The 18,705-nt window shown below is 43.6% G+C and overlaps 1 protein-coding gene across 4 annotated transcripts in view; it reads right to left on the bottom strand.

Moving 5' to 3' along the window:
* Positions 1-6,006: 6,006 nt before the first annotated feature.
* LOC141271046 (uncharacterized) overlaps positions 6,007-18,705 on the bottom strand; it is a 54,155-nt gene continuing 41,456 nt past the window's right edge. For all 4 annotated transcript variants that reach the window (XM_073681150.1, XM_073681147.1, XM_073681148.1 and 1 more), the window contains one exon: positions 6,007-6,849. The gene's annotated coding sequence lies outside the window, so the exon portion shown is untranslated. The remainder of the gene's footprint in view (positions 6,850-18,705) is intronic.

Genomic DNA, 18,705 nt, shown 5'->3' with positions numbered 1-18,705 from the left:
GCTGTGTGCCCACTATGTGTTTTTTAAGCGTTTCCACAGCGGCAATTCCGCTGCAGAAACGCTTAAAAAGCGCTTGGTAGAAGGTCTGCCATGTTCCCCAATGATAATCCGCATGTGCTGTGCACATGCTGTGGAAATTTCCGCTGCGGATTATCATTGCGGAAAAATCCGCAGCATTACCAATTATTTTGCGGAAGCGCGGCATTTTCGCCGCCATTGACTTGCATTAGAACGCATGGAATCCGCATCCCTGCATCTGTAGATGCGGAATTCATGTGTTTCAATGTGCGGATGGTACCCGGGTCTGGAGGAGAGGAGACTCTCCTCCGGACCCGGGTACCATAGAACCTGTAAAAAAAGAATAAAATAAAAAATAAATATTATACTTACCTTCTGATGGTCCCCGGTGTCTTTATCCGATGTGTCCTGGCTTGCCGGAAGCTCGCGATGGTCTGAAAAGGACCTGCCGTGACGTCATTTAGTCATGTGACGGGTCATGCGACCGCTGACGTCGGCAGGCCATCAGAAGGTAAGTATATATTTTTTATTTTTTACCATTCTTTTACAGTCACACTATATAAATCCATGCTGGTTGCATGGATTTATATAGTGTAACCAAGTTGTCAAGCACTTTCCAAGTGATGCTAAAATCGCTTGGAAAGCCCTTGTCAACCCACATGCGGAAATGCAAGTGAAGAACGCTTCACATCCGGATGTCCCTGGCAGGAAAACGCATGTACAATCCGCATGTAAAATCCGCATGTAAAATCCGCATGCGTTTTTTCTGCCAGGGAGATGCAGAAACGATCAAAAAAATCCGGAACATTTCTGTATCGTGGGCACATAGCCTTACATTAACTGTATGACTCAATATTGAGCACACGTAGCCACCTATACACAGCGGGAGGCTGCACGGTGCCATCTATACACAACGGGAGGCCGCACGTAGCCATCTATACGCAGCGGGAGGCCGCACGGCGCCATCTATACACAGCAGGAGGCCGCACGGCGCCCCCCCAGAGACAGCAGGAGGCCGCACGGCGTCATCTATACTCAGCAGGAGGCCGCACATAGCCATCTATACACAGCAGGGGGCCGCACGGTGCCATCTATACACAGCAGAGGGCCGCACAGCGCCATCTATACACAGCAGGGGGCCGCACGGCACCATCTATACATAGCGGGAGGCCGCACGGCGCCATCTATACATAGTGGGAGGCCGCACGGCGCCCCCCCAGAGACAGCAGGAGGCCGCACGGCACCAATTATACTCAGCAGAAGGCCGCACACAGTTATGCATGCAGTCACGCACACACACAAACATATACAGACATATACAGTACAGACCAAAAGTTTGGACACACCTTTTCATTTAAAGATATTTCTGTATTTTCTTGACTATGAAAATTGTACATTCACACTGAAGGCATCAAAACTATGAATTAACACATGTGGAATTATATACTTAACAAAAAAGTGTGAAACAACTGAAAATATGTCTTATATTCTAGGTTCTTCAAAGTAGCTACCTTTTGCTTTGATGACTGCTTTGCACACTCTTGACATTCTCTTGATGAGCTTCAAGAGGTAGTCACCGGAAATGGTCTTCCAACAATCTTGAAGGAGTTTGCAGAGATGCTTAGCACTTGTTGAGCCTTTTGCCTTCACTCTGCGGTCCAGCTCACCCCAAACCATCTCGATTGGGTTCAGGTCTGGTGACTGTGGAGGCCAGTTCATCTGGCGTAGCACTCCATCACTCTCCTTCTTGGTCAAATAGCCCTTACACAGCCTGGAGGTGTGTTTGGGGTTATTGTCCTGTTGAAAAATAAATGATGGTCCAACTAAACGCAAACTGGATGGAATAGCATGCCGCTGCAAGATGCTCTAGTAGCCATGCTGGTTCAGTATGCCTTCAATTTTGAATAAATCCCCAACAGTGTCACCAGCAAAGCACCCCCACACCATCACACCTCCTCCTCCATGCTTCACGGTGGGAACCAGAAATGTAGAGTCTATCCGTTCACCTTTTCTGCATCGCACAAAGACACGGTGGTTGGAACCAAAGATCTCAAATTTGGACTCATCACACCAAAGCGCAAAAATCCACTGGTCTAATGTCCATTCCTTGTGTTCTTTAGCCCAAACAAGTCTCTTCTGCTTGTTGCCTGTCCTTAGAAGTGGTTTCCTAGCAGCTATTTTACCATGAAGGCCTGCTGCACAAAAAGTCTTCTCTTAACAGTTGTTGAAGAGATGTGTCTGCTGCTAGAACTCTGTGTGGCATTGACCTTGTCTCGAATCTGAGCTGCTGTTAACCTGTGATTTCTGAGGCTGGTGACTCATATAAACTTATCCTCAGAAGCAGAGGTGACTCTTGGTCTTCCTTTCCTGGGGCGGTCCTCATGTGAGCCAGTTTCTTTGTAGCGCTTGATGGTTTTTGCAACTGCACTTGGGGACACTTTCAAAGTTTGCCCAATTTTTCACACTGACTGACCTTCATTTCTTAAAGTAATGATGGCCACTCGTTTTGCTTTACTTAGCTGCTTTTTTCTTGCCATAATACAAATTCTAACAGTCTATTCAGTAGGACTATCAGTTGTGTATCCACCAGACTTCTGCACAACACAACTGATGGTCCCAACACCGTTTATAAGGCTAGGCCGTGTCTCCTAGCAGTGACGCGGCCGGGCCAGCACAGGGAAGTTAACTGCTGCAGTGCTGGCCCGGCCGATGAAGAAGTAGCGGCGGCCGCTGCTGGGGGAGCGGTCCTGGCCCCCCCCCTCCCGCCACTGCTACCGGTATGTGCCGCGGCGGCCCGCACATATAATGAGGGAAATCCGGCATTAGACACCCCGCCCGGAGCCGCGGACCCCCTACAGGCTCAGGTCCCCGGGCGGTAGCCCGGATTGCCCTCATTATAATCCGCCTATGCATATGAGCTCTAAACAGAGCAGCGTCTTCATGTCTATGACAATATGCAGTTACATTTTTACAATGTACCATAGTTTGACATATTTCTTTTCAGAAATCTTATCTGTGATGCAATATTTAAAGGGTAAAATATTTTAGATAAACCATTTTTAGCAATTTTTCCAATTCACCTATTCAGCTTTATGTATTAGCTGAGTCAGAAACTATCAGTCAATGTATTCATTACTATTCTGAACTGACATTGAAGGACGTGAATATGCTCAGCGTCAAAATGGCTTATTAACAAGGCACGTCAGAGAAGAGACAACCTACTACAATGATATTGCTGGCATATACAGCTGACAGTGAGATATTATTGACAGGCAGCTGTACATACAGGAGACATTATTTCTATAGTTGCACAGAATTTAGTAGAACTATCAGAGTCAAACATCTGTATTATTGCTGATAATTTTTGCGCTCATTTGGATAGTCTTTATTGATCATCACCTTCCACTATTTATACTAATTTGACTACATTTATAAATCGATGCCTTATATTTGTGTTCTAGCCTAGAGCACAATTCTGCTTGTTGTCAGACACCCTAAGAGCTTAGCTGAATTCCTATAATATGGAGGAATAGCTAATTCATAGTAAATTAGATTACAGTCAGTGCAACATGTAAAGAATATTTATACTTTCAATTTAATTCATAGGGAGCCTTATGTAAAGTTTAAAGAGAACCTATCATCGTGATTACGCATGTGAAAATGAAGGCATGTCCCTGTCGGGACTGCGGGTAGGGTCTTCAGCTCCTGCCTGACCCCTCTGCCTGCCCTCTTCTGTCTGTGTCCGTCCCGCCAAGTACATGTGTGTGCAAGTGAATGTCATATGATGAAGTGGTGCCTGACAATTTTTGCCACTGTACTGTGAGTTTTAATCACTCTTTGACTTGAGCTACACAAATAGTAAAGGTCCAGCATGAGTCACATGCAAAGAAATATGAACACTACTTACAGCTGTCACAGAAGTTTCCAGCACATATGATCATTTCTGGTACTGTCATGTGCCCATGACTTTATTTTCCCGAAGCAAGTTCCATGGCTCGGGCTGCAAAATTTTGCTTTATTGTATGCCACTATCTCCAAGTCTCTTCTAGTAAATCTTGTAGTATAGCCCACCTGACATATGACATCATCAACAATCTCCATGAATGACTGAACTAACTGATGACATCATCACTAATCACCAATCTCAAATACGTATGGAATAGGCGGCAGAAGACTTTATCCTAATGAAATTTCATGGTGTAAAGACTGAACATTTAATAAACTCCTGACCAAACTACTTAACTAGACAGGATGATAAATGATTCCAATGCGAGTATTTCATAAACTCATTATAAGTCATTTAATTTGCCTTGGAAATGAATTGCCTACCTATTCCATTATGGAATACATTAAATTATATACTCGAGGCAGCCGCTCATTCTTATCTATTTAATATTCACTGCATGCGTCTACGGACCGAATAATTAAAACATTGGATGCCGCTTTATATAAATCATTATGAAACAGAAGCTTTCATTCTGCTTCACTATGAATCTCTTCTTTATTGTCTTAACAGGGCTGGATTGAATGTGGACTCACAATGCTGTAGGGTGGCATAGTAGCCCAAGGAGAGATACACAGGGTCTGTAAGATGCATTTTCTGACCTTACTACGAGAGCACTTACTCCAAACGAGGATCCTCCAGGCATCTGACATGTCAAAAGCTCACATAGTCATAACAGCTATTTTCAGAGTTGCACAGAAAATCAATGGAAAATATTTCTTCCGTGTCGTTCAATAGATTTTAGAATTACATTTCCTTTTTTTATTTTAATAAATACATATTTATTTTAGAATTATATAAAGCCTTAAAGGTTTAGCAGAGGACAACCTCATTTACAGGAAAGTTTAAATATTAATGCTTTTGACCACTTTATCTTTATTTGAAAGGAAACCTATCAGTTATTTATTTGTTATTATTTATTTTACTCACTTATATAGCACCATTAATTCCCCAGCTCTTTACAGACATTATGGGCACTGTCCCCATTGGGGCTCACAATCTAAATTCCCTATGAGTATGTCTTTGTAGTGTGGGAGCAAACCAGAGAACCCGGAGGAAACCCACACAAACACAGGGAGAACATACAAACTCCTTGCAGATGTTGTCCTTGGTGGGAATTGAATCCAGGACCCCAGTGCTGCAAGGCAGCAGTGCTAACCACTGAGCCACCATCGGTTTATTTATAATGCTCAAACTACAGACAACATGAATCCAAGTCTGGCTGAAACATTGCAGCCAGGTATGTCCATCTTTGAAACATGCAAATTGTCTCTTCAAAGAGGAAGAGGACTGGAACTCTAGTGCCACCAATTGGAAGTAGCAATCCTAAGTCAATATCAACTCTCTAATGAGCCTTGTCACATGACTTAGGATAAAAACCAGAACTAGAACCAGAATCTCAATTTGCAGACACTGTGTTTTGGGGTACTGCCCCTCATCAGTGCAAACTTCCTATAGGTAGCACTAGAGTTCTGGTTCTCTTCCTCTCTGAAGAGACAATTTTCATATTTTCCAAAGGAGCATTGCAGCTTAAAAGTCTCCTCACCTTGACATGCTTAACATGGTACTCTCCACAAGGAGAAATGTTACCCTTTGTATCTCTGAAACGGCATTTCAGAGAAAGCATAGCTTAACCCCATAATGACCACCGATACGCATAAAAACAGAGGCCACTAAGAAGCCTTATTCCCTCATCACCATTTTAAAATGGTGATCGGGAATAAGTGAATAGGTCCCCCCAGAGTCGGAAAATCTCTGGGTTTCAGCTGAAACAAACTGCCACAGATCTCCATCAGTAGAAAAATAAAAAAGTTATAGCTCTCAGAATAAAGTGATGCAAAAACAATAATTTTTTCTATAAAATAGTTTTTATTGTGTAAAAGCGGCAAAACATAAAAAAATTATATAAATGTGGTATTGCTGTAATCATGCTGACCCGAAGAATAAAGCTGCCATATTAATTTTACCCAAAAAATAAGAATTTCTGAATTGCTGGCTTTTATTAATTCTGCCTCCCAAAAATCGGAATAGAAAGCGATCAAAAAATGTCATGTGCCCGAAAATGGTACCAATGAAAAGGTCAACTCGTCCCTCAAAAAAACAAGCCCTCACATGACTCTTTCTGCAGAAATATAGAAAAATTATAGCTCTCAAAATATGGAGATGCAAAAACTTGTTTTTATAAAAAAAAGTGTCTTTTAGTGCGTGACAGCTGCCAAACATAAAAAAAATATATAAATCTGGTATTGTTGTAATCGCACCGACCCGAAGAATAAAGTCATCTACTTATACCACACAAAAAAACGCGTAAAAAATAAATAAAACAAATTCTTGTCCTGCTGTTGATTTGTTCATTTTGCCTCCCAAAGATCTCAGTAAGGCTTGGCACACACTTATCCTGTGCTCTGCGCTGAGCACTTGTGTGGAGGTTTCACCAATTTAAGATACACCAGGTAACTGCTCTCCTCCAAATTAAAGATGTCTGAGTGCATGCAAAGAAGCTAATTAACCAAATTTGCTAATCTGGTTGAAAAACTTCACTCAGAGACTGAACCACGCAAAAAGGCATACTTTATTACCTAGACATGGGGTTATATAGTATTCTACTTCTAGGTGGGAGTAGTAAAATTCATTGCTCTTTCTGATAACTCGGCACACTGCAATTTGCTCATCCATGTATCTCTTGGTCTCAGTAACGCCTTAGGAATTCTGATGGGAGGGGTGACTTCGTCTCTCAACGCCATCTTTGCCAACTCGACATGAATCTCTCTGTTATCAACTATGCACATGCATACATCATTCCCAGGAAATCGTTTAGTTGTTCGTGTCTACAATAAAAACAGAAACTGTTAGTTATATATTCATTAACTATTAACATAATCCATGTGCATATACAGTACAGACCAAAAGTTTGGACACACCTTCTCATTTAAAGATTTTTCTGCATTTTCATGACTTTGAAAATTGTACATTCACACTGAAGGCATCAAAACTATGAATTAACACATGTGGAATTATATACTTAACAAAAAAGTGTGAAACAACTGAAAATATGTCTTATATTCTAGGTTCTTCAAAGTAGCCACCTTTTGCTTTGATGACTGCTTTGCACACTCTTGGCATTCTCTTGATGAGCTTGCCAATGGAAATGTTAGTCGGGATGAGTGTAGTTTTCCATCCAATCCCACACATGAAAGGAACTCTTCAAAAATAAGCAATTCATAGGGTAAATCTCTTGAACAGGTGCTGGAGCAGGCTCTAGAGCAGGCCTTGGTACAGCATTCAATTGTTTCTCTATAGCTTTAGCAATAAGGAGTACCTTCTGTGAGGACATGTCCACGTATTCTGGCCTGGAGTCTGTAAGCTTTGCTGAGATTTTCTCTCTGAGTCCCCTAACAAATGAAGTGACTTGCAGATTCTTTTGGATCCTCTGACCTTCATCGAACCCTTGATCCTTGAACAGAGTATAGATTCTAGTGTAAAATTTTTCGACATTCTCCCCTGATTCTTGAGTACAGTCAAATACACTGGTAGATGAGTCTGTGAGCCGCTCCTTGGCCCACTGCTGAAGTTGTTGACCAAAGGCTCCTCCTGATTGGTAAGTCTCCTTGTCAGTCACTTGGCTGTCATTCAGAGCTACTTGAATTATTGGCCAAAAGGCATCTCCCACTTTAATGCTAGTGATTTCATGAAGATCTTTCCAAGTGGCTGAATACGTTTGTTGGATTTGTCTGATTCTTCTGTAGAACGCCATAGGGTGTCAGTTTGGGTCAGGTAGTTGACTAATCACTCGATAAACTTGCGAAGGTGTGAATGCCACATATCTATTATGGTGATCTAAGACTGGAGATTCTGACTGAGAAGATGTTGAGGGAGATACCTGCAACACAGCAACAGGAGGTGGGCTTGTTTGTCTAGGAAATAGTTCATTTGGGTTATCTTCTGAGGTCATCTGGCGGCTGAGTGGGTCTAATCTAGCTGTGGCACTTTCCAAAGCTCGGGTGAGAATTTGAGAGTTATGATAGTCATTGCTGATTAGTCTTATCTCCTCCAACGTAGTTAGTCCTCTGTACTCCTGTATAGCTTGGACTATTGCTTGGGCACATGCTTGCATAGGAAATCCATACATTCCAGAACTTATAGCAGGAAGAGAAATAGAAGTAATGTTCCGTGTTCCAGCATAGTTCAGAATATTGTTGATTGTAGCTCTAAGTTGTGTCACACACTGATCATGATGATCTTCATCATACACTGGACCTACTGAATGAATGATAAGCCTGCATGGTAATCTCCCTGGTCTGTTGGCTACCAGGTCTGTTGCCTCGACCAGTCCTGAAGAATGTACAATGCTGTTACAGTCTTCCTGAATAGCATTACCTCCGGCTTGCACAATAGTCTTAGCCACTCCTCCTCTATGTTGTAATCTAGGGTTTGCTGCATTAACTATTGTATCCACCCGCTGTGTTACCAGATCCCCCAGACCTGCTGTTAGTACCATTGATGACTTCCAAATCATTCTTTCTGTCCATTGTTTCCACACCTGTGGGTATTCTTCATCTGAAAGGGTGGCACGGGAATCCTCCCGATCCAGAGAGAATTCTGATATTGGTGTACGAAATGTCACACGAGACAGTTTACCTTCTGGATCGCTTATTGGTGTGGACGCTGATGGTGGTGGTGGTGCTGCTGCCTCTTCATCCCATGGCTCCTCCGGTCCGGTCCGGAACTCCGGACTATTAAATAGAGCTTCGGCACTAGGCAATTGAGGATAGAGAGGGACATAGTCTTTTGGGACATAGTATGCACTATCCGGAGTGACAACCAGACACACTGGTATAGGAGTAAATGTTGCGGTTGATGTTCCGGGTGTAGTGTGTATTGTGGCCTGTATTTCGGGTGCGCCAAGATGGCCGCCACCGGAAGGAAGCACACTACAGGAAGGGTGTGTGCCACTGGGAAGGAGCACACCCACTGACATCTGGTCAGAGGCCGGAGGTGATGCAATGGGTGTAGTAACATGGTCGCTGTAGGAAGGATTGGAACTTTGGGCAGACATAGGTATAACGGATGAAGATGGGGCACTAGGAGTGGCTTGGGTAGTAGCGAGGGTTGGGCCTCCTGGACGGGGCGTGTGACATGCAACACAATAATCTGCTGAAATTGGATTCTGCTGGCCACAGTTAGAACACACCCAACAATTCATTGCGCCGCCATTATAGGCCGGTGGCGGAGACCTCTCTCTAACATAGAAATAACCAGTTATGTTCCCTTTGTTATCCCTATCCTCAATTTCCACAAACCCTTCTTTCGATAAACTCAGCGCAACCTTTTTACACATGTATGCACTTTGTAACAACCCATTATCTTCCAGTTTTCCCCTGTTTTCACAAATTGCAGCATTCAACATCTCGTACTGTAATCTACCCCCTGGGTACAACCCACACAATGACATTACTTTTTTGGTTTTCTCTACATATTTCCTTTCTTCTCTTCTACAAACTATATCTTTGGGGTCCTGTCGCTCCTGATCGAGTGACCCCTGCGACACAATGTCTTTAGTTTTTCCATGATTTTGGCTCCAGGCGTACCGTCCCCTTAGACTTATGATCAGACCAGGCAGCTGATACACAAGTAGAATTGTAACAGGTCCCTACACTCCCTACCAAGCACTGAATTGATTCTTTTACGACTTAATGAAGCACTGAACACCCCGCGCACCCGCGTCCTAGTGACATCTTAATGTACGGCTTAACGATGCAGTTGGCTCCCCGCGTATTCCACATCTTAATAGAGGATTGGTTGACCCCGCATGCCCGCGCCCTAATGGCGTCTTGACACATGACTTATCAGCAACTTCACTCCCCGCGTGTCCCACGACTTAATACACGACTTAATAGAGGATTGGTTGGCCCCGCATGGAGTCTTAATAAGCGACTTATCAGCTACGTCACTAATGGAGTCTTAATACGCGACTTATCAGCTAAGTCACTCCCCACTTGCCCGCGTTATAAACAAAGAAATTTTCCTAAATTCTCAAGTGTATACTTGTACGCCCCTGCGTACAAAGATCGTTCTAATGGGACGGAACACCTCAGAAAGCACAGAGCAGCACGGGGCTGTCCCTAAGGGCCAATCTAGACACCACAAACTCACCAGAGACTGCTCAAAATACGAATAAGCACTACGGATTCATTAAATCTGCAGACTTAACGTATTCAGTGATGAGAGTTGATCAGACTCTCGCTTTGAGCAGTCCCGGCTCATAAGTAGGTGGTCCGGTGATGGGCACCCCAAGACCTAGAGTCCCCTCGAGTGTGATCCGAGTCATGGCACCATTTGTGGAGGTTTCACCAATTTAAGATACACCAGGTAACTGCTCGCCTCCAAATTAAAGATGTCTGAGTGCATGCAAAGAAGCTAATTAACCAAATTTGCTAATCTGGTTGAAAAACCACGCAAAATGGCATACTTTATAACATAGACATGGGGTTATATAGTATTCTACTTCTAGGTGGGATTAGTAAAATTAGGAATTCTCATGGGAGGGGTGACTTTGTCTCTCAGTCATCTGCCATAAACCCAACTATCCTCAAAAAATGCAAGTTAGACAGGAGGCACATATTGCTTAAATGGAAAGAGGTTTTTAGGATTTATCTTCCCTTCATTAGTGGCAGTGCTTCAATATCATAGACGGGCTCCCAAAGCGTTTCTCTTGCTGTCATCAGGGGAGTTCATAGCCCAAAAGGTCCATGCTATCACCAAGATACATGTAGTTCTGATTTCTGTACCTGTGTCTTTTATGCCAGTGCCGCACGCTGACCACCGGCGTGCAGCATGCTTCTGGGTTGTGACGTGTCAGCTGAGTGGTGTACATCCAGCCGGTTGTATGACAACATCCGGCCATTGCACCGCACATTGGAACGCACGGTTTAGATGCATGCGCGAACCCGGATCGAATCCTCTGCGCAGGCACAAGTGCCGGACTCCAGATACAAACTATCTCAAAACGCTGGCCAGAGGAGATGTCTCCATACTGTATACTGGCCGCATTAAGAACACGCAAGCTTGTGAATAAATACTTATGCATGCATTTTTTGATCATATAACCATATCAGCCTACATGGGCCTAAGAAAGGAATGATCATACACCACAGGATAAAGTACAGTACCTAGTCACGGTAAATAGACATACAACATTATGGAAATATATATAGAGAAACCAAGGAGGACACTCATACCAGATAAAATCCCTAAAGGAAAAATATATGGTAATAATTACCCAGCAATGATGGTCCCCGAGCTCGCATGACGCATATAACAGGGTGATAAAATAGGTGGGAACGACATAGTGAGGGCTGAGCAGGCGAGAAGAGGAATAGATGAGGAACTGATGCTAATCCTAAAAACTAGACCCTCTCTAGAAACTGGTACCTACCTAATGTGGAGGTTGGCACCATAGGGGGACTGCGCAGATGGAGGCCCCATTTCTCAACGCCTGTCCCTCACTAAATGGGCCCCTATACTTACCCTATCATTATAAGAAAGAGGTGAAAAACAGTTGTTCATTGAGGCCGTTAGGCTGCATAGTTCTCAACCAAAATAACCATTTACACTCCTTCTGTAGGATTTTCTGATCCCAGTCTCCACCTCTGACTAGGGGTTTGATTCTATCAATGCCTACAAAACGCATACAATCTATGTTGCCCCTGTGGAGGTTATTGACATGATTAGCGACAGGGGTGTCCCGTTTGTTAATGATATCTCGTATATGCTCCCTAATTCTTCTCCTAAACTCATGCATAGTCTTTCCCACATACTCAATGCCACACTGGCATGTTGCCAGATAACTAATATAATGAAAACCTTAGATAGCCCTTCACTACCGGCAGTCGCTGTGACGTCAGTACCCACTGATGTACAGTTGGTCTCTCCAGAACCTGTAATAGCCCTCCCTGATAAATTTTCTGGTGAGAGAGACCAGTTTAGGGTCTTAAGGGAGAGCTGTAGGTTATTCTTTACCCTGCACCCCGATCATCAGGGGAGGAGTTCCAGCGGATGGGAATAATCATGTCCCTACTGCGAGGGGGCCCTCAGACCTGGACATTTTCCTTGTCCCCACAGGCCCCAGAATGGTTTTCTGTTGATGCCTTCATTTACAGTTTAGGACTGATATATGATGAACCTGACAGGATCCAGGTCGCTGAGGCTAAGATCACAAACCTGGCACAAGGGGGTCGCACAGCTGAGGACTACTGTATTGAGTTCCGGCAGTGGTCCACTGAAGTTCTGTGGAATGATGCAGCTCTCAGGTGCCTGTTCCGCCAAAGTCTTTCTGAAACCCTTAAAGACGCCCTGGTCCTCCATGACACTCCTTGTTCTCTGGCAGAGGCCATGACCCAGGCCATACGAATGGACCATGAGAGACGTAATGAACAGCAGGCTGCCCGTTACATTTCCCTGAAGCAAGGCCATTTACCGGGAGGTTGAACCATTGGAAATCAGAGTTGCCAGTGTTGGTGTTGTAGAGAGAAGACGCAGACAAGATCTCGGAGTAGGGGCGGTTTTGTAGCAGGGGCCCAAAACTCTGGCTAAATTGCGTCCATGTGCTTTTTTGTCTAAGAATTTTTTGCCGGCGGAAAGAAATTATGATGTTGGGAATCGTGAGTTACTTGCTGTAAAATTAGTCTTTGAGGAATGGAGGCATTTTTTGGAGGGGGCGGTTCATCCAGTTACTGTGGTCACTGATCACAAGAATCTAGCCTATATTGAGTCAGCTAAAAGGTTAATGCAAAAGGTAAAAGCTGGTGATAAAAAGCACTAAGGCATATAAAATTCCGCAATTGCTACCTTTATTGAAGTCCTTGTAAAAACACAAGCTAAAAGGTTAACTCCTAGACAAGCCAGATGATCCTTGTTTTTCTCAAGGTGTAATTTTTTGATTACATTCAGACCGGGGTTTAAGAATGTGAAAGCTGACGCATTGTCTCGTAGTCTCGATCCAGATTCTCCTCCAGAACCTCCATCCTCCATTATTCCTTAGGGTATTGTGGTTTCTATGGTAACCTCAAAATTGGAGAAGGAGATCCGTAATTCCCAGTCATTGGCTCCTCCTGCTACTCCTGGGTCTAAATTATTTGTGCCTGTGTACCTAAGATTGCGTGTGTTACAGGAATTTCATGATTCCATCTTAAGTGGTCATCCTGGGGTTACTGCTACACGGAAATCCATTGCCAGACTTTTTTGGTGGCCATCCACGCTTAATGATATCAAAGATTTTGTATCTGCTTGTGAAGTCTGCGCACACGCTAAAGTCAGTCATAGCCGGCCGGGGAATTGGCTCCATTGCCAATTCCAGAAAGACCATGGGCTCATTTGTCCATGGATTTCATCACAGATTTGCCTCTGTCTGATGGGAAAACTGCTATCTGGGTGGTAGTGGATTGATTCAGCAAACAAGCTCATTTTGCTCCCTTGTCTGGATTACCTAATGCAGAGACATTCTTTCCAGGTTGTTTATTTCCCATATTGTAAGGTTACATGGTATCCCTCTTAACATTGTGTCCGATAGGGGAGTACAATTTGTCTCTAGATTCTGGAGAGCTTTTTGTAGTAAACTCAGGATTGACTTGTCATTTTCATCTGCCTACCACCCTGAGACCAACGGTCAGACTGAGAGGACAAATCAATCTTTGGAACAAATTTTAAGTTGCTTTGTGGTGGCTCAGCAGGAGGACTGGTCTTCGTTTTTACCTCTCACTGAGATTGCCTTTAACAGTTGAGTGAATCAGTTTACTGGAACATCTCTGTTTTTCTGTAATTATGGGTTTCATCCCCATTTTGGTGAATTTTCTAGGATTAGTTCTGAATGTCCTGGGGTGGAGGTCACCGTACAAAGACTTGGGGATGTTTGGAAGGACATTCAAAAGAATATTGGGACTGCTCAGACTTGCCAAAAGCTGAAGGCCAATAGAAGACGTTCGGTGGGTCCTGTTTTTAAGATTGAGGATAAGGTTTGGTTGTCATCCAGGAACATTAAACTTAAAGTGCCGTCGGCAAAGTTGGGTCCAAAGTTTATTGGTCCTTATGAGATCCTTGAGGTGGTCAATCCAGTGGCATTCAGATTAATGCTTCCTCCATTCCTTCGCATCCCTAACGTCTTCCATAAATCCGTATTAAAGGAGTTTGTTCCCTCTGTATTGTTTCCTTCATCGCCGCCTCCTCCAGTTTCAGTCGATGGTGGCTTAGAGTATGAGGTTTAGAGAGTGGTGGATTTTCGTAGGGTCCGTAATTCCCTCCAATACCTCATCCACTGGAGGGGATACGGACCAGAGGAGAGATCATGGGTCCCTGCTCGAGATGTGAAGACCGACCGGTTAGTCAGGGCCTTCCATCTAATGTTTCCTGGTAATCCTGGGGGTCCGGTTGCCCCCCTTAGAAGAGGGGGTACTGTCACGGTTCCACCGATGACAGCTCTGCTGTCCAATCTTGTACAGGGGAGTGCTGGAGCTGTCAATACTGTGATTGACAGCTCGACCATCCAATCTGGTACAGGGCCGTGCAATAGCTGTCAGTGTGGTGATTGACTGCTCGGCTGTCCAACCTGAGACTGGGAGGCACTGACTATCTTCAGGTGTTCATTATTCCAGTTGAATACCTGGCTACTTAACTGAGCTGTTTCCCCCAGATCTCTGCCAGACGTGTGTGTGGTTTGTTCTCTGTGCCTTGAGTTCTGTTTATTGATCTTCTGTTGCCTGACCTTGGACCTTGTTCTGACCATCCGTCCGTTTAACCCCTTCTGCTCTGATCTGCTTTCCTCCTTGTTTTCTGATCTACGGAACGTTACCTGACTACACCTTTGCCTCTTCCCTCTCTTTATGACGTACCCTCCTGGCTTTGACTTCGGACTCCTTGACTATCCCGTCTCACGGCCTGGCCGTGAAAAGTGACTCAGCGTCATAGTGCACTTGTGCACTTCTGAAGCCTCATTATAGTGAATGGATCCCTCAGTGGTTTTATCTGAATCACGTCATTCGGAAATGTAGATGGAAACCCTGAAGTAAGTGCTTAGCGCAGATCACAGAATAAACGTTATCCAAAATGTTATGTAAAATGTTCCAAATAAAAGATTCTACTCAATCTACAAAAAAGCAAATCCCCACTCAGGTTAGTCATCTGTCAATTAAAATATAGGGGGCTTCCATGTTACTGGTAACATAAATCTTCTGGAATAGCGAAATGGCTTATCGCATCCCCAAAAGAAATCCAGTGAATTATGTGCTCCCAAATCCAAATGCTCCTCTCCCTCCTGAACCCCACAGTGTGCCTAAACAGCAGTTAGCATCCACATTTGGCATTTCTGCAGCGATGAGAGTCCGCCTAATATACGGGGTCCATGTTTCCAAGTAGGAGCTGGGCATAATGTGCTGGGCACTACAATATATGAATACAATATATGGGCACTACAATGGCAGATTTGCAATTTTCACTCACCAACATTCATTGCTGCTTGCTTGTTTCTGGAAAACACCCATAGAGTCAATATCGTCACTGCACCTGTAGATAAATTCCCAGAGGGGTATAATCTCCAAAATGGGTCAATTGAGGGGGAATTCTGCTCTTTTGGCAATTAGAGGTTATGTATATGGAGTCTGCATACTATTGTACAAAAATTTGTTCTCCAAGAGTCAAATAGCACTGCTTCCGTTCTGAGTCTTGCCATGTGGCAAAGCAATACTGTACAGCTAAATATGGGTTTTGCCACATTTAGCAGATATTGTATGACAAATTTTCATGCCATTTTGACCCATTTGCATGTGTGAAAATGTAAAATCTGGGACTAAAACCAAATTTGTGTGTTAAAAATGTAATTATTTTTTCATTACTGCCCAACGGTATAAAATTCTGTGACACACCTGTGGTGTCAGTATGATCACTGCACCCTTAGATTCATTGAGAGGAGTAGCTTGTAAAATGAGGTCACTTGTGGGGGTTTCTGCTGTTCTGGGACCTCTGGGGCTCTGGCAATGTGACATGGCACCCTGAAACTATTCCAGCAAACTGTGCACTACAATATTGCGCACCTTCCCTTCTGAGATTTGCACTGTGCCTCTAAAGTAGTTGTAGATCACATATGAGGTATCGGCGTACTCAGGAGAAATTGTGTAACATATTTTGTGCTCCATTTTATCCTATTATTCCTTTTGAAAATTGAAAATTTGAGGCCAAAGTAACATTTTAGTGGAAAAAATGGTAATTTTCTATTGACTTAGCCCACTGTTATACAATTCTGTGAAATGGTTGAGGGTTAAAAAATCCTTACACCACTAGATGAATTCCGCAAGAGATTTAGTTTCCAAAATAGGGTCACTTACGGGGGTTTCTGATGTTTTGGCATGTCAGGAGCATTCGCAAACTGCTTCAGCCAAAATTGCACACCAGAATTCAATTGGCGCCACTTCCCTTCCTAAACCTTCTGTGAGCCCAAACAGTAGTTTGCCACCACATATGGTGTACTCACGGCCAATTGCTAAACAAACTGTATGGTCCATTTTCTCCTTTTACTGCTGTGAAAATGAAAAATTTGGGGCAAAATGAACATGTTTGTGAAAAAAATTAAATTTTTCATTTTCACGGCGTAACATTATAAAATTCTGTTAAGCAGTTGTGGATTCAAGCTGCTCACCACACCTCTAGATAAGTTTCTTGAGGGGTGTAGTTTCCAAAATGGGGTCATTTGTGAGGGGTTTCCAATGTTTAGGCTCATCAGGGGCTCTGTAAACGCGACATGGTGTCCGCTATCTATTCCAGCCAATTTGCGCTCAAAAGTAAAATGGTGCTCCTTCCGTTCTGAACCCTGCTGTGCACCCAAACAGTAGTTTTTCACCACATATGTGTTATTGGCATACTCATTAAAAATTGCACAAAAAGTTTTATGGTCCATTTTTCCTGTTACCCTTGTGAAAATGAAAAATTTGGGGCAAAAGGAACATGTTTGTGAGAAAAATGTAATTTTTCATTTTCATGGCTCAAAATTATTATAAATTTCTGTGAAGCACCTGTGGATTCAAGATGCTCACCACACTTCTAGATAAATTCCTTGAGGGGTGTAGTTTTCAAAATGGGGTCGCTTTTGGGGGTTTCCACTGTTTAAGCACATCAGGGTCTCTGCAAACGCAACATGGTGTCCGCTATCTATTGCAGCCAATTTTGCGCTCCAAAAGTCAAATTGCGCCCCTTCCATTCCAAGCTCAGCTGTGCGCTCAAACAGAATTTTTCCACCACAAATGGGGTATTGGCGTACTCAGGAGGAATTGCACAACAAATTGTATAGAGCATTTTCTCCTGTTACCCTTGTGAAAATGTACAATTTAAGGCTTAAAGCGCACCTGTCAGCAGGATTGTGCTCAGTAAACCACATACACTGTCAGGTGGGCAACATTACACTGATTATAATGATACCTTGGTTGATTAAATCCATCATGTAGTTCTTGTGTAATCTTTACTTTCAGTTTGGAGATAATGATACCTGCCTCCTATTTTACATAATGCATCTAGTAGGGTGGGGCTAGGTAAAATAGGAGGCAGGTCAGTGAGCAATCAGTGAGCTGTCATAAGAGCATACAAATGAACATGTAAGCAGAGCACCAGATAGAGCCCACCCCACAGGCCGCCCGAAGCACAAGCATATCATTATCTCCAAACTAAAAGTAATGATTACTAGTGTTGAGCGAACATGCTCGACACTGCTCGGTATTCGCCCGAGCATCACGCTACTCGGGATGTTCGGCGAGCACCGAGCATTTCCGGGTCACTCGGGCGGGAGCTCGGGTCTCCGCCCTGCATGTTTGGCGCTCTTTACAGAGCCAATGAACATGCAGGGATTGCCAGCCAGTCACTGTAATGCCGCAGCCATGTTGTTTGTGGGCATTACAGTGATTGGCTGGCCGCACAGCGTCACCTCGAGTATTTAAAACTGGGCGCCGCCATCTTGGACACAGTCGCTCCGGATCAGACAGTGTGGGGACAGCGCTGCTGATTTAGGGAGAGATATATCCTGCAAAACAGTTAGTGTAGGGTCTGTAAAGGCTGCCAGATCAAACAAACAGTCCTTCTCAGGACTAATATCCATCCCAGGTATATCAGGCAGGCAGGCAGGCAGGCTGTATAGGAGACGCAGTGGTTATACCAGCAAACGCTGCATTACAGTCCTGTGTGCTGCTCCTGTCGCTGAAATTGCTGGACTTAGCTCCAGGTCCCGGGGGCCAGGAAAAATCCTTTTTTTTTTATCTAAATCCTCTTTTTTTTTCCTCCTTCACAATGTACAAATACCCATCTTATTAACCTTTTGGTGCCCCCCCCCCCAAAAAAAAAAGTGTGCCTCTGATTTTTCAGACACAAATATATCTGTTGAAAATAGTCTGGTGTAGGCCAGAGAAATAGAAGTGTGGTTTTGCAGTTCTATGGGCCATTTGTATCTAAAAAAAACAGTTTGAGTGAGTCGCTCACTGTTCAGCCGCAAATATATATATATTTTAAAAAGCCTGGTATACACCAGTAAATTATTACTGTGGTTTTGATGTTCCACGGTAAAACATCTCTATTATCCTGTTTTTGGCATTTTTTGCTGTATAAAAATAATAAGTGTCTCCCTGATTTTTCAGACACAAATATATCTGTTGAAAATA

The sequence above is a fragment of the Phyllobates terribilis genome, unplaced genomic scaffold, assembly GCF_046119375.1.
Source record: "Phyllobates terribilis strain yellow unplaced genomic scaffold, ASM4611937v1 Scaffold_5__5_contigs__length_657084704, whole genome shotgun sequence".
Taxonomy (NCBI): Eukaryota; Metazoa; Chordata; class Amphibia; order Anura; family Dendrobatidae; genus Phyllobates; species Phyllobates terribilis.
The sequence above is the reverse complement of the archived record's forward strand: the minus strand, read 5'-3'. Positions and strand labels throughout refer to the sequence as shown.